Genomic DNA, 16,554 nt, shown 5'->3' on the forward strand with positions numbered 1-16,554 from the left:
CTGAGGGACAGGGAGAGAATTTCAAGCAGACTCTCTGCTGAGTGTGGAGCCCACTGTGGGGCTTTAATCTCATGACCCTGAGATCATGACCTGAGCCAAAATCAGGAGTCGTACACTCAACCACCCACCAAGTGAGCCACGCAACCCTCATTTGATTTTTTTTTTCTTTTAAGATTTTATTTATTCATTTGAGAGACAAAGAGAGCAGGGAGGAAGGGCAGAGGGAGAGGGAAAAGCAGACTCCCGCTGAGCAGGGAGCCTGATGCGGGACTTGATCCCAGGACCCTGAGATCATGACCTGAGCCGAAGGCAGTTGCTTAACTGAGCCATTTGAGTGCCCCTTATTTGATTGATTGATTTTTTTTTTTGAGCTGAATCTGAAATTATTGTTTCTAGCTCCTATAAAGATCCTATTGAGGGACACTTAGGTGGCTCAGTGGGTTAAGCATCTGCCTCCAGATGAGGTCATGATCCCAGGATCCTGAAATCGAGTCTTGCATCAGGCTCCTTGCTCAGCAGGGAACCTGCTTCTCCCTCTGCTGCTGCTTCCCCTGCTTGTGCGCATGCGTGCACATTCTCTCTCTCCTTGACAATAAATAAATAAATCTTTTAAAAAATCCTATTGAGGGTTTCTGGTGTCCATTGCCCTGGCAAACTCCTTCAGAACCCATAGACTTGCAGTCACAGCCCTCAATCTTGTGATTCCACTTTTCCTATTTTTGTTTTTCACAAACTTAAATTATATTAGGCCATTTTTTCATATCTTCTGTATTGATTGTTTTCCATTTTAAGTCTTTGTGTATTCTTTTCCCAGTCAAGGTTATACTTTTCACAGTGAAATTATGTGTGATTTGTATTACAAGCTTTTCCTCAGCAGCTTGGTATATGAAGTGTGTGAGCGTTAGAATCAGACAGCCCTAGGTTTGAATCCCAGTTCTGTTTCTCACTAGCTCTATGGCCTGGAATGAGTCACTCATCTTCTTTGAGCATCAATTACCTCTTTAGAATGAAGTCAACAATGTCTTCCTTGCACAGTTGTCAACTAGTTTATCACTAATGTATACAAAGAACCTAGCAAGATCCCTGTTACTTAGTAGGTAATCAATGAATATCATTATTCATCTTATGACTTCTTTTAACCATCATCATTAAACTATAAATTCTTTAAAAATAAGGACGGTTCTTTATTCCTACACTTAAACACCCTATGAAGCCTGGGATATTATAGGTGCATAATAAACATTTACTATTTCGACTTCCTCCTTTCTCTCCTTCTTGTTAAAATCCCATTCATTCTCCCAGGTGCCTTCTGCCACAACATCTCCTTCATGACTCATCCTTGCCACATTTACCACCATTAACCTGGGTTAGTGACTACAATTGAATGATGTAAAATGGAGGATAAGGGAGGAAAAATAGAGGTTCATGGAGATGGTCCATTGGATCTCTGTTAACTCCTTTTTTTAAAAAAGATTTCACTTATTTGTCAGAGAAAGAGCACAAGCAGGGAGAGTGCTGGGCAGAGGGTAGAAACAGGTTCCCTGCTGAGCAAGGAGCCTGAAGCAGGACTCGATCCCAGGACCCTGGGATCATGACTTGATCTGGAGGCAGATGCTTAACCCACTGAGCCATCCAGGTGTCCCTTAGCTCTAAGTTTTTATATAGTTTTGGAATTTTCTGGGGAAGGAGTTATTACTGAGCTCTTGTTAAATATGCCCAAATGTTCCACATATGCTAGGGCTTGTCATGCCATTTAAGACTCAACCCAGAACGAGAAAATATTTGCAAAAGGCATATCTGATAAAGGACTGCTATCCAAAATATACAAAGAACTCTTAAAACTCAACAATAAGAAAACAGCCCAATTAAAAAATGGTCCAAAGACCTTAAAAGACACACCGCTGTAGAATGTATACAAATGGTGAACTAAACATATAAAAAGATGCTGTGCATCATATGTCATTGGGGAAATACAAATTAAAAGAACAATGAGACACCATTACACACCTAATGGGCAAAATCTGAAACAGTGACAACAAATGCTGACAAGGATGTGGAGCCACAGGAACTCTCTCATTCATTGCTGGTAGGAATGTAAAATGGTATAGCTACTTTGGAAGACAGTTCAGCAGTTTCTTATAAAACTAAATATACTCTTATGATATGATCCAGCAATTGCATTCCTTGGAATTTACCCAGTGGAGTTCAAAACTTCTGTCCACACAAACTCTGAACACACATGTTTATAGCAGCTTTAGCCATAATTGCCAAAACTTGGAAGCAACCAAGATATCTTTCAGTAGGTGAATGGATAAACAGTGGTCCATCCAGACAACAGAATATTATTCAGCACTGAAAAGAAATGAGCTATCAAGCCATAAAAAGCCAGGGAAAACCCCTCAGTGCATACTACTGAGTAAAAGAAGCCAATCCGAACAGGGTACATACTGTATGACCCCAACTGCATGACATCCTGGAAAAGGCAAAGCTGTAGAGACCGTAAAAAGATCAGTGTTTGCCAGGCAGTGGGATGGAATGGGTAGGGAATGAATAGGCAGAGCACAGAGGGTTTTTAAGATAGTGGAAATACTCTGTATGATACTATAATGGGTACATATCATTGTACATTTGTGAAAAATGATAGAATGTACAACACCAAGAATGAATCCCAAGGTAAACTATGGACTTTGGGTGACGGTGATGTGGCAGTATAGGTTCATCATTTGTAACAAATGTCCCACTGTGGTGGGGATGTTAATAACAAAGGAGGCTAGGCATGTGTGGGGCCGAGGATGTAAAGGAATTCTTGGTACCTTCCCATCGATTTTGCTGTGAACCTCAAACTGCTCTAAAGTTCCTTCTTTAAAGGAAACCCCCAAAACTGAAGCTGGCCCTTAGCATACTATACTCATTTTTAGAATAAGGAATTGGAGAGACAGAGGTTAAGTGGCAGAATCAGGACTTTCATCTCAATTTCTTTGCTTCCAAAGCCCAGTCTTTCTACTCCATCACAATGGAGCGACACCAACAGTGCCCTGTCCACAATGTGTTTTGTTCTCACTTTTTCCGTACATGGCACACATGCCTACAGCTTCCTCTCAGGAGCCCCTGTGGTCCTCCACCTCCCACTGCAGAGGTGTGCTTGGCCTGTTTGCCCAGTAAGTTAGAAAGACAGGCAGTCCATATCCTGGGGGGCGGCCCTTTATTATGCTGGGCAGATGTCAGTGGATGACTGTTCCGGCCTCCTCACCTGATAAGAAATGTGGATAGTGGTGATGGCCATGGCTGAAGTCAAGGCCCCAAGCTGTCGGTGATGTTAGGTGCAGAACTTCACAGTAAATGTTTAGAAGCTCTTCTAGTAATTGGACGGAGACATTGTTTCTTTGATTCTAATAATTTAAAAAGAAGTGTGTCTTTTGTATGTCTTTTTTAAATTTCATTTTTCTAGCAACTGATTTTTGTTGTTTTTACAAAAGTCTTGTTCTACAGTGGATTTGGCACTTTTTAAGACCTGGTTCATCATGGGAGTTTGAGAAGCACTATTCTCCAGCAAGGGGTTGACAAGCTACAGCCCTTGAGCTGGCTGCCTGGTTTTGTAAATAATGTTTTATTGGAACCCAGCCATACACATGCATTTATGTATTATCCAGGGCTGCTTTTTCTCTACAGTGGCAGAATCGAGCCATTGTGACGGACACTGCATGGCTCCCAGAGCCTGAAATATTCACTCTGTGCCCTTACAGGGAAGTTGGGCCGAGCGCTATTGTACTCTGTCTCCTTTAGTTCCCCAGCTGGGCTGAGCTCCCCAGTGCTAACTTGCTTGCTAACATACTTTCTGTTGACTTCTTTCACTCCCCTGTCTCATTTTTTCACTCCCTGCCAGTGTTTCCTAGATATCCTAAATAAATGACTTGTACACACATTCTTGACCCAAAGTGGAATTCTGGGGGAACCCAACCGAAGCACACATCATGTCCTCGTTTGTCCTAATTCCAGGGCAAACTGGCTAGCAGAGCAGGGTCCACTTACGAGCAGGGTCAACATCAGCACAATGATTACACTGTCACGTCCCTCCCACCCCCTCTGTCCTGTCTCTTCTGCAGCACTGTTTGAAAATTCAACCTTGTGGGCATGACTTTTTCTCGTTCACATATTCTATCTTATTGAGTGTCACCTCTGCACCGGGGTGATGGAGGAGAGGATAAAGAGCAGGAGGAAGAAAGAAAATCCCATCTTGTCCTATATAGGATGCTCCCTTTTTACAACAGAAGCCTGCTTGGAGCTGGTCCCAAGGTGCCCATGCACCTGAGTCATGGCCAGTTGTTTTCAGCCTCACAGGACATGGCCAAGTCAGTGGCTACCCCCACTTTACTGCTGCTGCTTTCATTTGTCTCTGTCTGCCCCTCCTAATTACTTAGGTCACTTCAGACTTTAATTCTGTCTTCTAAAGTGTAACACAGCCATAATTAGGCCATATGTTAATTAGCAAGATGACGTCTTGTCACTCGTGAGAGATGTGGATCATCCCAGAAAGTACCATAGAAAGGGGAGTTCAGCAGGAAGAGGAAGTCTAAGGAGGCTGGAAGTGACTCTCTGTCTAGCCGAAACTACCTTAGAGAGCAGGAGAAAATGGCAGGATGCAAGAGGGCCAAAGGATGGGGTCACACAAAGAAAAAGAGCTAGAGTTGACCTCTTTTCCACTCCAGGAATGAGCTGTAAGCCAGGACACAAGCCTGAGGCCGAGAAGCCACCAGGGATGGCAGAATCGTCTGAAGGACTGGAGGTGGCCAGGGCTGAGGTCAAGGCCCCGATGGAGGCTACGGGCAAGGTGAGTGTCAGGCATGCGTTCTCCCATCTCTTACCCCTGGAAGCCTGCAGGGGCGCCCGTCACAATCAAGGCCATTCTCTGGACAAGGAGGTCTGGTAGCTCAGAGACTCCTTCCACATGCTGTTTACTCACCCAAAGTCAGTTCCCCGTTTTCTGTTGACTTAAATGGTGACATTCTTGGGATGACAAAGTTGGAAAGAGGATTGGGCAGGGCAGGATAATTTCCTATTTCAGATAGTGTCACCTTTATCACTCAGGAGACAATTTTCCAGGAAACTAATTACTCAGGGAATTTACGACTGGGTACAAAGACATTTGAATTATTAAGATATTAACCTTCCTCCAGTTTGCTGTCAAAACATGATGTGACGAGAACCTGTTCTGTCATCACCCAACTAATAGATGAAAGGGACTAGGACAGTCGTTTGAAGTTTTGTATTTGCTTGGATTTCGGAAAAAGACATTTGACGTAGGAACTCTCAAAGCATATCAAAGGGGAAATTTTGAGGGGTAGAGTTTGTGTTAATACTAATAACTAATATTAATAAGTATTATTGTGTTTGTAGAGTTCCTACTATATTCCAAATCTTTATGGCCATTGCATCTGATACTCCTAACATCCTTCAAGGAAAGTATTATCATCCTCATTTAACTTGAGGCTCATAGATGTTGAATCATATTCAAAGATCATAGTGCCAGCTGAGACAAAGTTGAAATCTCTTATTTTTTCTAAACTCTAAACTCTGAGCTCTTTTCGGATACTGGGATCAGCAAACTCTTTCTGTAAAGGACCAGATAGTGTTTTCACTTTTGCTGGTCAGGTTATATATGTCACAACTTCTCATTTCAGCTGTTGTAGCTCATAGGTAACCATACATAATACACCAATGAATGAATGGATGTGGCTGTGTTCCAATAAAACTTTATTTACACACATCATTAACATGGGAAAGGTTGGGGGAGAAGCAGGTGTGTGGGTGACAGCAAGAGTTTGCTTGTGGACAAGTTAAGTTTGAGGCACCTAATAGACATAATGAAGACAGTTGCTTTTAAAAACCTGGAGTTGGCAGGGGAAGGCTGGACAAGAGATTAAACTTTAGAAGTGGCCAGCATGTAGACTGAATCTGGGTATATCATAGCATTGAATAAGGTCTTTTAGGGCAAAATTTCATAACCTTGGCACTATTAACATCTGGGGAGGGTTAATTCTTTTTTGGGGGGATAATCCTTTGTTGGGGGACTGTCCCATCCTACAGCATACTTCGTAAGGTGTTTAGCAACATTCCCTGGCCTCTGCTCACCCCACCCCCAGTTGTCACAACCCCAACAGCTCCAGACACTGCCACATGTCCCCTAGGGTGAAAATTGCCCTTGCTTGAGAGAGAATCACTGTCTTAAGCAAAAGGCTGAGGATGGTCCCCAGGGACCGCAACTTTGGAGGTCAGAAAGAGGAGGAGGAAATGGGGAAAGGGACTGAGAGGAGTGGCCACTGAAGTAGGAGAAAAACTCAGCTGTGAGGTCCCAACGGTTTAGGCTGGATTGGGTGTAATGGCTGAGGAAAGGCAGAGGCGGAAGTCAGACAAGAAATAATGGCCCATGGCTCAGGGATGAGCCCCGGTGAACCCCACTGCGTTTCCTTTATGGGACCCCCAGTGGTCATAGGGGTGGCAAGGCACATGAAGTATTAGGTCATATGTTTTCTAACTGCATGACAGTGCATTGGACAGTGTTTTCTAGTAGGGAACTAAACTAGATAGCCGGTTAAAAGTAACATTTACAAACCAAAGATAGAGGCTGCTCCATGTTTCTTCTTTTTCATTTTATTTTTAGAAATAATCCTCAGAGGATAAAAATGTTATTGTCTGGGTGCAGGAGAAAAGCTAGAACAGAAATAGAGTTGCTATGGTTTTGAGGGAAAGCAAAAGGGACTCAAGACCTGGGGCTTTTGCCATTCTGAGCTGCAGGGTAGATCTTCTTTGTTTTGTTGTCTCTTCTCTTACTTCATGTCTAACGGTAGTAAAAAAAAAAAAAAATAGTTGAAGGATGTGAACTTGAACTTGTGTGAACTCTCTCTTTATGCATTTAAAAATGAAGAGCTATGACTTAATGAAGGCCCAATATAAAGATTATGAAAATCAGTCCCTCATGTTGAAATTGATGTCATTAGACAAGAGTTCCTCTTAGTCACATGCCTGATAGTAAAGGATGGAAGAAGCCATGGTGTATACTTTCTCCTTTTTATATTTGTCTTCTCACTCTGAAATGAAGATAGTAAGTTTACCTCATGAGGTTACTATATAAAACTGCCTAACAGTGCCTAGTCGGGCTTCCGTAAATGTTTAAAAAGAATACCAGTGTGTATCCTGCTTGTGGTGGTGGTTGCGCATGTCTCAACATATAATAAAATTCCATAGAACTAGACACTGAAGCTCCACCCCCCAAAAAGTATAGCAAAAGAGTGAAATCCAAATGAGATTATTAGCTGAGTTGGTAATATTCTATCAATGTTAGTTTCTGGTTTTGACAGTGCACCATAGTTATGTAAGATGTTCTCATTTGGGGAAGCTGGGTACAGGTACAGAGAACTCTATTATTTTTGCAACTTCTTGTGAGTCTTAAGCTATTTCAAATAGAAAAGCATTAAAAACAAATACTTAGGGGCACCTGGGTGGCTCAGTGGGTTAAGCCTATGCCTTCGGCTCAGGTCATGATCCCAGGGTCCTTCGGGCCCTCTGCTCAGCGGGGAGCCTGGTTCCCCCCACCCCCTCTCTCTGCCTGCTTCTCTGCCTACCTGTGATCTCTGTCTGTCAAATAAATAAATAAAATTTTAAAAAAAACCAAATACTTAGATGTTAAAATATATCACAGAGCCCCCCCAACCCGTTTGTGACTATTGCATACCTCCGAATCATTTGGTTTTGTTGTCAACTCTACCTTGTAGTTTCATTTTTATTTTATTGGAGAGTCATATCATGAGCAAATCAGATTATCAGGTTTTATTTGTAAGTGAGACTGTAGAATCAAATCACTCTATGTTTACACTAATGCAATAGGTTATAACCCCCAGATTGTGATCATAAATTGATCTTAATAAATACGTAGTCATGAAACCCAACAATAGGTGAAAGTCTGAAATTAAGCAGAATTACCATTTAGTCTTTAGTTTTGGAATATTTTATTTTTGGATCGTCCAAGACTCATCTAAGTTTGCCAAAGAAATTTTCACACAACACATCCTTAAATTCCCTGAGAAGTAGAAAGTAGAGGTGGCTTGCATACTTTTTTAGGTGAGAATTTCTACTTCAGCAGATTTTGGGGAGGGCAAGCCTCCTCTATCTTGCTGATATGCCTAAGATGTGATCTATTTATATTACAAACCATATGCAGAGCCTGGCAAGCCTTTCTGTAAATGAGCTCATCGGTTCTACCCTAAAATAGGAGGCTGGAAGGAGGGTGCCAAAGACATTAGAGACCTTTCCCAACCATTACACCTCTTGGTGCTCATTGAACAGGAAGGATAAACAAAATCTATGAGTTCTGATAGGAAGGATAAATAAAAAATACCTATCAAGGGGAACAGCATGCTTTCCTTGGTCTTCTTTGCTGGCCATCAAAGTCAAGTTCTTAAAGACTTGAGTACTTTTTAATGGATTTTCCTTTTCTGTGTTTGTACAAATTGCAAGTAAAGATAATTTCAAATTTGTCATACTGATGGGCCTCCTTCAAAGTGTGATGAGTTTTATCTAGAGCTTCATTCAAAGCAACCAGTATTTATAGAACATTTTATCCAGTGTTAAGTCATTAGATTTATCTGTAAGGAAATAGAGAAGAGCAGTTGCTGACCTTAAGAGGCTCCCAGACAAGTAGGAAAGAGATGAGAAAACAAAGAAAAGTATTACAAAATGACAAGCACAGCCAGAGAAACACATACAAGCTCCAGAGAAAGGAGTAAGACGGAGGTCATTAACTATTTAGGACAGTATGGCTCAAACCGAGCCTTACAAAAGGGTGTCCTCTTGGAGTGTGTTGTTTGCTACAAGAATGTAAAAATTTTGTGTTTTCATTTCTCTCTGTCTCTCTCTCTTTTTTAAGATTTTGTTTATTTCTTTGACACAGAGAGAGAGATCACAAGTAGGCAGAGCAGCAGGCAGAGAGAGGTCGGGAAGCAGGCTCCCTGCTGAGCAGAGAGCCGGATGAGTGGCTCGATCCCAGGACCCTGAGATCATGACCTGAGCTGAAGGCAGAGGCTTAACCCACTGAGCTACCCAGGAGCCCCATTTTTTCCCTTTCTTTTTAAGATTTTATTTATTTATTTGAGAGAGAGAGAGCAAGCGAGTGAGCAGAAGCATCGGAAGCTGGAGTGGGAGAGGGAGAAGCAGGCTCCCCACTGTGCAGGAAGCCCAATGTGGGACTCAATCCCAAGACCCTGAGATCATAATCTGAATGGAAGGCTGATGCTTAACTGGGTGAGCCATCCAGGCAACCCAGAATTTTGTGTTTTCATTAGGTGGAAATTATATGTATACACATTTATTTTTTTCTAGTTATCTGGATGAGTGTGTATCAAAAAAATTTATTGTAGAGAGAACATTTAACATGAGATCTACCCTCTTAACAAATTCTTTTTTTAAAAAGATTTTACTTATTTATTTATTTGACAGAGGGAGAGCACAAGCACGGGAGTGGCAGGCAGAGGGAGAGGGAAAAGCAGGCTCCCACGGAGAAGGCAACCCAATGCGGGGACTCGATCCCAGGACCCTGGGGTCATGACCTGAGCCAAAGGCAGATGCTTATCTGACTGAGCCACCCAACCACCCTCCCCACCCTTAACAAATTCTAAACTGCATAATACAGTATTGTTAACTATAGGCACAGTGTTGTAGCCAGATCTCTAAAATTTACTCATCTTGCAAAACTGAAACTTTAACCTGTTGAGTAGTGTCTCCCCATTCTCCTCTCTTCCCAGCATCTGGCAACCACTGTTCTATTCTCTGCTTCTATGAAGTTGACTACACTGAGTTCCTCATCTAAGTGGAATCATATAGCATTTGCCTTCTGTAGCTGGCTTATTTCACTTAGCATAATGTCCTCCAAGTTCATTTATGTTGTAACAAATAGCAGAATTTCCTTCTTTTTTTTTTTTTAAAGCAGAATAATATTCCATTGTATGGATATGCCACATTTTTTCTTTATCCATTTGTCCACCCTTGGACATTTAGGTTGTTTGCACATCTTTGTTACTGTGAATTGGATGAGCCTTTATCTTATTGAATGCTCATGTCCACATGCTTTTAGTGCATTTGCGTTTATAAACTGTTCAAACGAGAGTTTTGCTTTAGTTTGGATAGAGGGAGTAGATAAGAAAACCGAGTTATTCCACAGCACACATAGTTGGAAATATGGGATTCAGAGAACCTGAACTAGAACGTCAGTGGCCTATTCTGAGTTACAGGGTGATGTTTTGCATAGATGCCATCTTTATTTGTTCCAACCAGCAAAGCTTCCTTAACAAGAAGTGTGGTGGTACATACTCAATGAAGAATTTGTATATTCCTAATTTCAACCACAGCTGTTTAAGATATCCAGTTAGTTTCTGAATAATGCCCCAGTGCTTACCGTGCCTATAACTAAACAGGAAAGCTGTGCCTATGACAGACCCTTTCCCCTCTCCATATTCTTGTAATAAGCAAGGCAGCATCAATTTTAGTACTTTGAAGAAAAGGCCAAAGGAGTCATAGGTACATTGGCAGTATGTGAATCAGAAATTGCATTCAACTGCTAGTAATAAAAACCCATAAAAGGGTGGCTTAAATTATGGCTCTATTAGTCCACAGTGGGTAGTCTAAGACTGCTATAGTAATTACATGATATAACCAGGGACCTATACTCCTTTTGGCTTTGTGCTTTGACATCTGAATCCTCCTGTTCTCAAAATGGCTGTCAGAGCTCTAGCCATCTTATTTTCATTTTAGCCATAGAGAAGGGGAAGAGCAAAGAGAAAAGAAGGTATATGCCCACTGTGTTAACCCCTTAAAATTGCCTTCCTAAAAGTCCACTTTGGTGACTTTTACCTGTATCACATTGACCAGGACTATCTCAAACACTCCTAGTTGTAAGAGAAACAGGAAATTTTGTTTTTAGCTCATCACATTGCCCCTTCAAATAACCTCAGGTTTCAAATAATACAAAAAAGAGAAAAATAGATATTTGGTAGACAGCCAGTACCCTCTGGACATCAGGATCTTATTATCACTGGGCTCTTGATCCAACTTGAATAACTACCTGATTCCAAACTTCTTGAAATATGAAAGGAAAAAAACCCCTATTTGTTAAGGTAGTGTTATCTAGATGTTTGTAATTCACAGCTCAACATATTCCAAACTGAAACAAATACGAACACTGCTTATTGATGTTGAAGATGTGAAGTTGACTCTTTTTACCAGTAATTACAAATTAAAATATATTCAGAACTAGAGAGGCAGTGTGAGTGAACGATGCTGGTTGAGGAAGGGGCCATGACAACCTGGAGAGTGTATGGCCCATCCAAAGTGGGCTACCACTGCTGCTGGTGGACTGAGAGGGTTATTTTCATACAGGATGACCAGCCCCTATTACCAGATAAAAACACTTAAAAAGAACAAGAAAAGTAGATCTTAAAAAAAAAAAAAAAGATTTTATTTTTAAGTAATCTCTACACCCACCTTGGAGCTTGAACTCACAACCCTGAGATCAAGAGTCACACACTTCACAGAGTGAGCCAGCCTGGCGCCCCAGAAAGATGGATCTTTATGCATATAACAGGGTAAGAAAATCCTTTTCATACCACATTCTAGATATGAAGAAAATGAGCTCATTCTATTACTTAGTCTGTAATTTTGGCCTCTCCCAATCTCCCTTCCTCTGGCTAGAGGAAAAACACAAGAAGACACAAGCAACACCTAAAAGTCAAACTTGTTTAAATGTTACTCCACTCTGAAGTTCCAGGAAATGTTTTCCTCTTTTCTAAATTATTAAGGTATAATTCAGATACCAAAAAAATTCACCTTCAGAAGTTTATAATTCAGTAGTTTTTAGAATATTCACAAAGTTATACAATTGCCACTATCTAACTCCAGAACATTCATCACCTCAAGGAACCCCCAAAACCCATACCCATTAGTGGTCACTCCCCTCCCTCCAGCCCCTGGCCACCACTAATCTACTTCCTGTCTCTATGAATTTGCCTACTCTAGAGATGTCATATAAATGGAATCATGTAATACGTGGCTCTTTGTGACTGGCTTTTTTTAATTTAATATGTTTTTAGGGTTTATCCCTGTGTAACATGTATCAATACGTCATTCCTTTGTATGTCTGAATAGTTTCCATTGTATGGATAAACCACACCCTGTTTATCTGTAAGTTGTTGGACATCTTGTGTTGTCTCCACTTTTTTGGCTATTATGGATAATGTGCTATGAACATTTGTGTACAAGTCTTTTTGTAGACTATGTTTTCACTTCTCTCTCTTTTTTTAAAGATTTTATTTATTTATTTGACAGAGAGAGATCACAAGTAGGCAGAGAGGCAGGCAGAGAGAGAGGAAGGAAAGCAGGCTCCCCGCTGAGCAGAGAGCCCGATGCGGGGCTTGATCCCAAGACCCTGGGATCATGACCTGAGCCGAAAGCAGAGGCTGCAACCCACTGAGCCACCCAGGCGCCCCATGTTTTCACTTCTCTTATGTATATGCCTAGGAGTGAAATTGCTGGGTCAAATAGGAGCTTTGTGTTTAACTTTTTGAGGAACTGTCCAAAGTGGCTGTACCAATTTCCACTCCCACCAGCAGTGAGTGAGCATTCCAGTTTCTCCACCTCTTGCCAACTCTTGTCATTGTCTGTCTTTTTGATTATAGCCATCCTAGTGGGTATGAAGTGCTATGTCACTGTGGTTTCAATTTTTTTCCCTTAATGACTAATACTGTTGAACATCTTTTCATATACATGTTGGCCATTTGTAGATCTACTTTGGAGAAATGTTGATTTAAATCCTTTACCTACATTAAAAAATAAGTTACATCTTTTTATTACTGAGTTGTAAGCTTTTCATATTGTTTTTATTTATTTATATGTTTGTTGACAGAGAGAGAGTGAGAGAGAGCACAAGCAAGGGGGAGGGGCTGAGGGAGAGAGAGGAGCAGACTCCTCACCGAGCAGGGAGCCCAGTGTGGGTTTGATCCCAGGACCCCAGGATCATGACCTGAGCCAAAGGTAGATGTTTAACTTACTGAGCCACCCACACACCCTTTTTATATGTTATAGTCATATTGGAGGTTGTTTCAAACATTTCAACAAATGGTTGAAAATTGCTGACTAATATGGTTCAAACTAGTATAAAAATACCCAGTTTTCTACTGCTTTTCTCCCTAGAAGAGCATTGGCGTGTGTGGGGTAGGGTGTAGTTTTTGTAACCTCGTGGCAGGTGGGAAGAGTCCAGCTCTTTGGGTTACCTTCTGGGTTCTGGAAGCATTATTACTTGTTCCCTTGGGTGCTGCTATCTTGGCAGGCCTGTGTGGCTTACATCTTTGATGGGGGAAGCAGTGATATGGCCACTCTTGGCTTTGCAAGGGTCTTGTGTTGCAGTGGCTTCTTTGGCCTCAGATCTTTCTCTTGTCACTGCACATTCCTCTGAAGTCTGACCCAGACTTTCATTTGGCTGCTCTAATAAAATACCAAAGATTGAGTATCTAGTAACAACAAAAATGAGTTTCTCACAATTCTGGGAGCTGGAAGTCCAAGATCAGAGTGAGAGCCCTCTTCTGAGTCACAGACTTCTTATTGTATCCTCACATGGCAGAAAAGGCTAGTGAGATCTGTGGGCTCTCTTTTATAAGAGCACTAATCTCATTCATAAGGGCTCCACCCTTATGACCTAATCACCTACTAATACCATCACCTTTGGGGGTTGGGATTTCAACATATGATTTGGGGGGAGTAGGTCAAAAACATTGAGACCATAGCAGTCTTGATTTAAGTGGTCTTCTATAGAATCTTCAGTGGATGCCACCTTACCCCCTCTGTGGCCATTCTCTTTAGCAAATTCTACATTTAGAAGCTCAGCTTTTTTCCATAGTGGAAAGCAGGGTAGTCTGAGCAAGCTGAATTTGAGGGTCTCCTCCTGCATGACTTGGTTATCAGGCAAGGTATATGATTGCACTTCAGAGACATATGAGATCTTCATCTGTTGCAGATTGTGTTCTCCTGCATTTGCCCATGATGTCTCTCCTTTGCCAGGCACAAGCTAAGGAAAAGAAATCAGGAGGCCCAACTCTCTACTATCCTCTCCTGCTTTTCTCTCTCTTTCTGAGAGTTCCTCAGATCAGAAGACAGGAGGGTATAATAGGGTTCTTCAGGAAAACAGAACCTGTGTGTGTGTGTGTGTGTGTGTGTGTGTGTGTCTAAAGATATTTACTAGAAGGAATTGTCTCATGTTATTATGGAGGCTGACGAGTCCTAAGATCTGTAGGGTGACTCAGCAGGCTGGAGACTCAGCAGAGACAACAGTATAGTTCAAGTCTGAATCCAAAGGACTGAGAATCAGAAGAGCCAGTAGTGTCATTCCAGTCTGAAGGCCAGCAGGCTCAAGACCCAGGAAGAGCCAACGTTTCAGTTAGAATCCCAAGGTGGGAAAAAGCCAGTGTACGAGTTTGAAAGCTATTAGGCAGGACGAGTTCTCCTCTTACTTGGGAACGGGTCAGCCTTTTTGTTCTATTTAAGCCTTCAAGTGATTCGACAAGGCCCAACCAAGTTAGGGAGGGCAATCTGCTTTACCTAGTGCGCCAGTTTAAGTTTCCATCTCCCTCAAAAACACCTTCACAGAAATACTGAGAATAGTGTTTGACCAAATATCTGAGCACTGTGTGGCTTGGTAAGTTCATACATAAAATTAACCATCACAGAGGGTGCTGCTTAGCTTCCGTCATAGCTAGGGTGACCCATAAAATGGATCCTGTGACCTGGAATGCATTTGAGAGCTGAAAGGAGGTATTCCCTGGAGAGGCTGAAGGGACAACACGTGTAAAACGGGACCGAGGGGGGCGCCTGGGGGGCTCAGTGGGTTAAGCGGCTGCCTTCGGCTCAGGTCATGATCCCAGATTCCTGGGATCGAGTCCCACATCGGGCTCCTTGCTCAGCAGGGAGCCTGCTTCTCCCTCTGCCTCTGCCTGCCATTCTGTCTGCCTGTGCTCGCTCTCTCCCCCTCTCTCTCTCTGATAAATAAATAAAATCTTTAAAAAAAAAAAAAAGCTAAAAAAAAAAAAAACGGGACCATACGAGTCAGACCAGGCTGTCTAGTGAGCTTCCATGGGATATTCTCTGTCTGTCGTAACATGTGTCCAGCTGGCAGAGACGGATTAGCTACTGTCAGGGTACTGTGGAAATCTGTGAGGCCAGGTCCTCAAAGCTTGTTCCTTGGCAAACTTAAGAGGGCCATAAAGTAATTGCAAAAATCCTCTCTCAAGCAATAAGTTAGTTTTGGAGGATTAGTGCCCTGCTCTATAAACCTGATGTTAGAGACCTGGAGATTAATATTTCCTTGGGTTTTCTCTTCAGATTTTTTTTTCTTTAATGAATTCCAGTCTCTCTCCAGGCAGCTGTATGACCAGATGTTAGGGTGAAGGTCATAAAATTGAGAAGGCAAAAGAATGAAGCACAAAAGAAATAAGAAAAGAGTACTTCGGTTACAGGTGACATTTCTCAGTTTAAAATACTGGGAAGCTAATTTAACTTAGAAATTTCTATTTAAATTAAACAAAAAACATTTATGTCATTGTTCACCCAGAAGCTCACAGTTTGCGACCCTTGCTGGGCACATCACAGATGAGTTTTGTTATAGAATCAGGCTGGTAGGGCCAGGGAAGGAGCAGTAGAGAGAAAGGAGAGAGCATTACTGCTTCCCCTCACAGAATGAAGGGCCAAGAGATGGTGCCTCTGATGGAGGGAACATGAAATAGAGAAACAAAAGTGTACTTAGTAGCAGTATTGACCAGTGGAGGTCTTTTTTTTTTTTTTTGAAGGTTTTATTTAATTATTTGACAGACAGAGACCACAAGTAGGCAGAGAGGCAGACAGAGAGAGGAAGGGAAGCAGACTCACTGCTGAGCAGAGAGCCCAATGTGGGGCTCGATTCCAGGAATCTGGGATCATGACCTGAGCTGAAGGCAGAGGCTTTAACCCACTGAGCCACCCAGGCGCCCCCCAGTGGAGTTCTTGATCTGAAGCTATAACCAGAATATATGCCCAAGCATAAGTGGACCCTGAATATTAGTGAAAGCATCCCTTTCCCAAATGAGAGAGTTGAGAACAACATCTCCTTTTTTGAACTTAAATATATAATATTTAGGGAAAGAGTTGAAATAGCCAAATGTCTACCTATAATACTGAACTTGAACTCGAATTACTTTTTTAAAAAGATTTTATTTATTTCAGAGAGAGAGAGAGCCTGTGTGCACAAGTCAGGGAGAGGGTAGAGAGAGAAGCAGACTCCCCACTGAGCAGGGAGCCTGATGAGGAACTTAATCCCAGGACTCTGGGATCTTGACCTGAGCTGAAGACAGACGCTTAACCATATGGGTCACCCAGGCACCCCTAACTTGAACTTTAATTATATCTACATGTTTTAAATCTCATGTCATATAAAATATAGTTATGCAAAACTGCTCTTTTTTACCCTCATGTTTCATGAACCAATTT

The 16,554-nt window shown here is 41.9% G+C and overlaps 1 long non-coding RNA gene across 1 annotated transcript in view; it reads left to right on the forward strand.

Moving 5' to 3' along the window:
* Positions 1–4,385: 4,385 nt before the first annotated feature.
* The window catches only part of LOC123394702, a 51,673-nt gene continuing 39,504 nt past the window's right edge, over positions 4,386–16,554 (forward strand). The window contains exon 1 of the long non-coding RNA XR_006609425.1: positions 4,386–4,828. This is a non-coding gene — a long non-coding RNA (uncharacterized LOC123394702). The remainder of the gene's footprint in view (positions 4,829–16,554) is intronic.

The sequence above is a fragment of the Mustela putorius genome, unplaced genomic scaffold (genome assembly GCF_011764305.1).
Source record: "Mustela putorius furo isolate JIRA1106 unplaced genomic scaffold, ASM1176430v1.1 tig00003836_pilon_pilon_pilon, whole genome shotgun sequence".
Classification (NCBI taxonomy): domain Eukaryota; kingdom Metazoa; phylum Chordata; class Mammalia; order Carnivora; family Mustelidae; genus Mustela; species Mustela putorius.